A 5,891-nucleotide genomic window follows, 5' to 3' on the forward strand; every position below is an offset into this window, starting at 1 on the left:
TTATTGCTTTATATTTTGCAATCATATTTATGTTGAGTTAATTTATTTTGCAGATATTGTTTTGTTTGTTCTACAAAGCAGGATTCGAATTCTTGGCTATTTATTTTATATATTAAATGCGATTTATTCATTTTGTCTTCTGTACTTTTAGTTATGTGTAAAGAGTGTTTACTGTGTTTTTGTTGTAGAAAATTAGTTTGTTGTTTTGCGTGTAGGGCTTAAAGACATTTTTGATTTATATGCTATTTTGGGAATACATATGTAGAAATTTAAAAAATTTGGTACTGTGTGCATTTAGGAAATATGTTTGTCGTATTCTCCTAGTCTTTGTATTTCTTAATTATTTGATATAAGAAACATTTCAGATAATTATTAGTTTTCAATATTTCTTTCATTTCTATGTATTTCTATGTTTCAATAGCAACATAGAAAACATTTCTATGTATATATTTCTTTTCTATGTATTTTTGAAAGTTTAATAAAATTTTTATCTAATATATTTTTTTATATATCAACATATTCATAGAAACGGTTTAAAAATTAAAAGAAAAAATAGTTTTCTTTTAATTTTCACTCGATTGACTGATTGTTTTGTTGGTAACAAATAAACTGAATTTTATTGATTTTACAAAAATTTAAAACCATCTTAACACTACGAAAATTATACAAAACAAAAATACTTTTCTTATTTTAGAACATATTATAAAATTATTGTTAATTTTGTTTATTTTTGAAATGAAACTCTTTGTCAATATGCAAACCAAAATGTTAGCCGTTTGTCATTATGCATTGTATCACATTTGTTATTAAAAACATTGTAAAATCAATAATAAGAAAAATAGGTCGTTCGTTCACATTGATGTAATTGTCCTAAGCAATAAATTTTGTAAGAAAAATAATTAAGATGTAAGAAAAATAATTAAAAAAAAACTAAAAGAAAGAAAGTAATGATTAGAAATTGTTATTGAATTTGTTACAATTTTAATGGGTAAATTAAAAGAACAATATTTGTATTGTTATTATTCTTATTAGGGTTTTCAGTATGAATCATATTTATATGGTTTTCAGTATTTCGAGTAGATGTAGATGTAACTCTTCCCCCCTTAAGATTCGACTCTATGCGAATACTTTTTAGTTCAACGTTTATTTTTACGACATTATTACGATAAAAAAACGTTATAAAAACGTGAATTCAAGTTGTGGCATTGGTGGTAACGTCTGTATACCACCTCCAAGTATTCTCAGCTTTTATTTCTTGGATATGCTTAGTATTAATAATATGACTATATAGTAGAAATCTTGCAAATGGATTTCATTGGCAATTTTTTCGATCGTTCTACTATTCTAATCTACGTAAGGCAAGTGGTAAATTCTTAAACGTCAAATTTTACAAAATGTGTGTTGTCTGAGTTTACGAATACTCTACTGCGCTTTTACTTTCAGTCAAACTTGAAATTCTTAAACGTTAAAAAAAAGTCAATTAAGCGTCAAAATTGTAAATTTTTTTTTTGTTTGGGCTACCAAATACTTCGGCCCATATCTATACGGTCGCAAAATTTCAAATTTGTACTGATCACAAGCCGTTGCAATGGTTTCATAATTTAAGGGAACATTGAATATTTACAAGGGAAGGAAACTCATGTCGCCGACGCGTTGTCGCACATGGAATAATGCAAATGATTTTCTACTCGAGCAACTATTCGAGCAGTGTAAAAGATTGAAAAGAAACAACATGTAAAAGATAGAAATGAACTAGAAGAAATTATTTTGGTACAGCAAATCAAATCATAGAGAAATGAACGATGTTTATTTCAATTTACTAGAAAATTTTTATTATCCTAAATTTAAAATCGAAATTCAGAAGGAAATAAATAATTGTCATGTCTGCAATGTAGCCAAATATGAGAGAAATCCGCTGAAACTACCTTTAAAAATTACGGAAACCCCAAATAAACCATTGCAATTAGCCAATATGGACGTCTGGTTTCATTGCAAAGTAGAGCCTATTTAACATTTATCGATAAGTTCACGAAACATGCCCTATAATATAATTATACCTATAAGTTCAAGAAATTGGATTGATCTGAAAATGGGGTTTTGCAATATATTGGTCCCTTTGGTAAACCAATCAAAATTATAACTGATCAAAAAAAAGGTTTCACAAGTTTGAACCTTCGAAACTTTCTGGAAAATGAAGGTATAGACATCCACTTCAACCAGTAACGCAGATATCGAAATATTTCATAACACATTGAATGAACATCTTCGAATTTTGAGTATCGTCAAAAAAGAACAAAGCACACCATTGGACGAAGACCCAATAATTAGAAGTCTGAAAACTTATAATGAGACAATTCACTCCTCAACTAGGCGAAGACCTATTGATTTCCTTAACGGAACAATCACTCAAGATCAATGCCAAACTATTCATAATACATTAATTAAAATTAAAAATAAGTAAATATAATCTTAAAAGGTTATTTAAAGAAATTTCACTTTAAAAGGAAAAAGGGAAAACCTACTAGTTACCTTAAACTTAACAGAGTAACCAAATTACAACCTTATCAGAAAAAGGTAAAATGGTTTTCACTAGAAAGGTATTACCCTTTCTAGTGAAAACCATTTTAAAATAAATAAATCTTTACCACGTTACGCTAATCAATTCAAAAGAAAAATTAAGTTTAAAGTTAATTTGAATTATTTTTCCGTTAGTCATTTACTACTTTATTTGTCTTTTAGGTATTTTAAAATTTGAACTTTCTTAATTATACCAGTTTATACGTTGGCATTGTCGGAAACTGAAATAAACCCGATAACAAAGGGTAATGGCTATATTATTTTCCAAAAGTCAGAAATAAAAATAATTCATAGTTATAAAAGAATGATATGACGAAAGTATTAACAAAATAGAAGTTAACATTATCCGTTTGCATGAATAAACTGACATACCTAATTCTTTACTTCATAATTTAAAACAATTAAAAGAATATTTCAATAGTATTATATCACATCATGTTACTAAGAGAGGTTTAATAAATGTGGCTGCAAATGGTTTGCGTTTAGGAACAATGGACAATAATGATAGAAAAGAATAATGTCTTTATATCTAACAAGTCCCAATGCTCAGAGAGAAACTTGAAAGCACGAACATATTTGATATGGGTTTTTTTAAATCGAAGTGGCTATTTTTTGAGAAGAAATATTAAAATAAATTCACACTTATTATAAAGCAGGTAAAATTTAGAAAATATATTTGAAAAATCAAAAAAATATATTAATATTTTTAACGTTTTATATGTTACTGAAAGCATTTCATTATTTTTAAGTGAACAGCTTTTTTTTCTCATAGGGTAAGTTAACTCAAGATATGGGGAGTAACGGTGGTGTCAAGTTGAAAATATAATTAATGAAAGATAATTCTTAAATATTGATATAAATACATAGTAAAGAAAAAATTTGAAGAGGGAATTAGAAAATAATATCTAAAATACAATCAAATATTATTTGTTAAATACAAATTTTATATAAACTTCAAAATTTTACCTCTATTTTTATTTGACAAAATATTAAAAACTTACTATCATTTATATCAATTACCTAAGAAAAAAAAATATTTAAAATATTTGGAAAAAACAATCATATATTTTTATGACCGGATTTGAATATTTTTTTATTTTTGAAATAAATGATATTTTACCAAATGACTCAAAAATTCCGACTCTAAAATAACAAGTATTTTAAAATTTTTGTTCAGGTATTTTAAAATTCTTTCCGTTTAGAATTAAGATAGGTCATACATACACATGTAGGGACATTTTATAAATAGATTGCTCTTGTTTACCTGCTAATAAAATATGAAAGAGGAGCACAACAAAATTTTTGAAGCACTCAATATAACATGTTTGAAATAGTTTTAAAATAATTATTTAAAAAAAAATTTATTGGAAGTAGGTACATACATACTTATTTTTAATAACTTAAAAACTAACTGAAATTATTTGAAACAATTTTATAAGTAACGTATACATAACCGAAATGAGATAATTCAAATTGTTGAAATGTGTCAACCTATATTACTTTTAATGACATTTTTGTTAGCCGACACTACTCAACTTACCTTATTGGGAAATACAAAATGTGCATAAAAAATCATACATCCTTCCTCATTAACATTTGAAACCATACTGAAATATGAATTTGAAATTTTTTTCTTTCCTCCTACCTTTCTTTCTTTTTCGTGCAACAGAATTTAAATGGGAAGCTTTTTAAAAAATGTGTATAATATCTTGATATTTTTTAAAATATTAATCTCTTTTTTACGTAAAAAAAAAGAAAAAAATAATAAAAAATATGACACGATCAGTGGCATTTAAAGAAAAAACCAACAACGGGGCCAAAAATTCGTAACATTTCGTAAAAAAAATTGAGTATTGGGACTTGTTAGATATGAAGACATTAAAAGACATTAAAAAGAGATTCAAGAACACTTTGATCTTATTAAAAAAAATAATGCTCAAATAATAAATAATTTAAATAATCAAGTGTTTATAAATAAACAAATTTCAGACCAGGTTCAAAATATAACTAATCATATAAACCTAGCTGAAAATCAAATTAATAATGAAATCGGTAAAATTGGAAATAGTGTAGATAAAATTAATGAAGATTTAAAATATTTTTAATTAAAACAGAAATAAATGAAAATGTAAACTAACTTACAAAACAAATATCTGATATTAAAGAGATTATTCTCACTAGCAAATTAGAAATTTTATTAATTTTGAAAAAGCTTGCGGTTTCGAAAATACAAGGCGTCAAAAATTCAAATTTTACAAATTTCAAGAGGCGATAACTTGAGATGCGGGGGGAAGTGGATTTTCTTCTAACAAAATTTCAGGCTACAACAACCTTGTGGAGAAACTTGTTTTAAAGCAATTGTAGAAAAAATCTTTAATAAAAATAACATTTTAGAGCTCAATACTAATATTAATGAAGTAATAACAAGGAAACAAAATATTTTTAAAAGTGTAGATAAAAAGGATGTTACTGAAAGAAGATTTAAGATCATTTCAAGATAAGTGTATATCAAACTTACTTAAAACAAACGCAATATGTCCCTTTCAGAAAAAGACTTCATCAGAAATTAAAATATTATCAGATACAGTTGTAGTTACAAAAAATTTTAATGAAACATTATTATTTACAATTGCGGAAAAAATCCACAAGACATTTTTATTAAAGGCAATAATTTTATTAAATTAAAAAATTGTAAAATTTCAATTAGCTATATTCAATTTGAAAATATCGAAACAGAGTCTTATAGTAAATTCTTGCTTTATGACACACAGTATTTTGAAAAATACATAGTACTGAAATTTTGCATTCATTAATATGATAATACGGCAACTTAAAGTTACAGTCTGTTCCATAGTCAGTTACGGCATCTTTATTCGCACATAGAATAACGAATTTGTACGGGTATCACAGAGTTGACAAGGTCAACTCTATTTTTTTCTCGTTATATATGTATGTAACTTAAAAATAAAAATGCGTCGTGGTTACTTAATGGTCAATGCTGTGAAGGAAATGAAAAATGGTAAGTTTTTGTGTTGTTTTTAAAAAAAGTTTTGAAATGAGGATATTAATAGAATCAAAAGCTAAGAAAAAACTGGATCTAGAAAATATTTTTACCAGAAATAAAACTTCTGAGTGTCCAGTTGCACTTAAAAATATGAACGAAATAACGTGGACTGTTCAGTATATTGCCAGCCCAGTACTGAAAATTTTATTACAATTCCGTCAACTTCTCATGGTAATGAAGAGAAAGAAGGTAACATTTGATATTACATATCATAAAAATGATAACTTTATTTTTTTCTATAGATAATAAT

Source organism: Condylostylus longicornis, unplaced genomic scaffold, assembly GCF_029603195.1.
Source record: "Condylostylus longicornis isolate FDR11 unplaced genomic scaffold, ASM2960319v2 ptg000177l, whole genome shotgun sequence".
NCBI lineage: Eukaryota > Metazoa > Arthropoda > Insecta > Diptera > Dolichopodidae > Condylostylus > Condylostylus longicornis.